The sequence below is a fragment of the Manacus vitellinus genome, unplaced genomic scaffold, assembly GCF_001715985.3.
Source record: "Manacus vitellinus isolate BGI_N305 unplaced genomic scaffold, ASM171598v3 scaffold_16_pilon, whole genome shotgun sequence".
NCBI classification, from domain to species: domain Eukaryota; kingdom Metazoa; phylum Chordata; class Aves; order Passeriformes; family Pipridae; genus Manacus; species Manacus vitellinus.
In genome coordinates this window covers 1,196,274-1,198,221 of record NW_021939189.1, presented here as the reverse complement: position 1 = coordinate 1,198,221, position 1,948 = coordinate 1,196,274, and the positions used below count along the sequence as shown (strand labels likewise).

General features: G+C 52.5%; 1 protein-coding gene across 2 annotated transcripts in view; it reads left to right on the top strand.

Moving 5' to 3' along the window:
* Positions 1–237: 237 nt before the first annotated feature.
* GLCE (glucuronic acid epimerase) overlaps positions 238–1,948 on the top strand; it is a 22,560-nt gene continuing 20,849 nt past the window's right edge. The window contains exon 1 of one of the 2 annotated variants that reach the window (XM_029958751.1): positions 238–373. The gene's annotated coding sequence lies outside the window, so the exon portion shown is untranslated. Of the gene's footprint in view, positions 374–402; positions 638–1,948 lie in introns of those variants that run through there. The other variant, XM_029958750.1, reaches the window with a different exon arrangement.

Sequence of the window (1,948 nt, the reverse complement as noted above, 5' to 3'; positions counted from 1 at the left end):
CAGATGCGGGGATTCGGGATTCGCTCCGGAGCGGGGCGGGCTGGGGAGGGGGAGCGGGATGTGCTGCTGGAGGAAGTGACATCCCTGCTCCCGAGCCTTCCGTGCAGGAGCAGAGCCTTGGAATCCAGCAGCCTGGCTGCCTTGGGAAGCACAGCCCTGGATAAGAGGATTTGAGGGATAAAGGAGGCGAACACCCCGCTCCGGAGGCTCCGCCAGATCCTTAAGCACTTCAATCTTCCCTGTTTTTTTCCCCTCTCTCCACATCCCCGCAGGAACACGGAGCTGGAGACCCGCTTGAAACCTCCCAGGGATCTATTTTGGAAGTTGGAAAACCCGGAGATGCGTTAGAATTCCCAGCCCTCCCTTTCCTAAGGTAAGAGAGGAGCCCCTTCTCCCCGTTCCCGGCTTTAATCCGCGTGTGTTCGGGGCGAGCTGGAATTCCTGGCTGCGATTCCAGCCTTTCCCTAAACGGTTAATGTTGATCCCGTGGAAGAACTCGCAGCTGCAGCTGCACATGGCTCTGCTTCCAGGAGTGTCGGGATAACGGGAAGCGGGAGCTGCTCCGGCTCAGGGGGAGTTGGGGCTTTCCAGCCTAAATCCCACATTTCCAGAGCTTTTCCTTCGCCCTCCTCAGACCGTGAGTAACTCCTGCAGCATTCCGGGCTTGGAATGAGCTGGAGGAGGTGAAAGCTCACCTTGGAGAGGTGGGAAGTGTGGAATTCCCTCGGTTTGGGGAGCTGGAGCTGTGTTTCCATGGTATCCATGAGTGACTCCGGTGGGAGGGCTCGGAGGCATCAATGGGAATTATCCCGGGCTCGGGAGAACAGGTCTGGGATTGTTTGATGTGGGAAAGATGGTAATTCCCTTCCTTTGCCTGTGGGATCCCATTATCCATGATTAAACATGGAAAAGGCTGGATTGAACCTGTTGTACTTGCAGGGAGGCTTTGGGATACTGGAAAATCCAGGGATTAAACTGGAGCTTGGTTTTCCATGGGGGAGGGGGTTGGAACTGGATGAGCTTTAAGCTCCTTTCCAGCCAAATTCCCTGATTTTATGATCCTATGACTCTAATTTTCAAATATATGAAATTTAGGGATAATTTTTATCCTTCACCAGTTTCTTTGGTCCTTGGGGTTTATCCCACAACTTCGGGAAAAGCCAAACTCCAAAGGGGAAATGCCCAAAGAAAGCTGGAAAATCCAGGGGTTCAACTGGGACACAAAAGCTTTTCAGGAGCTGCTGAACCAGCCAAGTAATTCCAAAGCATTTTTTTGGGATTAAAGACAACTCCAGGCTCCTTCCCAGGAATTAATCCAGGCTGGTGGGCCCCATCTGGGCTGGGGAAGTTGTATTTTCCAGGCTTTTCCCACTGAATTCAGGCAGAATTCCCGAGGCTGGGCTGAGGTTTGGGAGGCTGGGCTGTCATTCCCAACCCCTCCGTGCAGGGAACACTTTAAATCCTTTGGAATGAGCCCCGAGAGCATCTGTGGGAACAATTAAAATCTCCAGGAAATGAATTTTTCAGTGGCTGGGGAAATAGTTTGGGAATGAAGGTGGTGTTTCCTGGGAAAGCATCCATTTTGTGTCCACCCTCTGGAGTGGAAACCAAACCCCTGGAATCCCGTGGGATTAGGGGTCTGGAACATTCCCTCTCCCATCTCTTGCTCTAACTCTCCAAGTCCCCTCTGGAACTGTTGGACTTGTCAAACTCCTCGTCCTTCCCAGGCTTTTCCAGGCTGAACTGCCCCTGGAATGTGGGGTTTAGGAACAGCAACCACACTCCTGGTCCCAGGGAATAAAGTTCTCCTGCCGGGTTTTCAATCCATAACCTGTCCAACATTCCCACCACCTGCTCCTGGCAGTTTTGGTGTTTAAAGGGGAGGGATTTGGATGTTCTTCCTTCTCATGGAAGCAACTGGAGTTGGGAATTGGGAGGGACAGGTGGA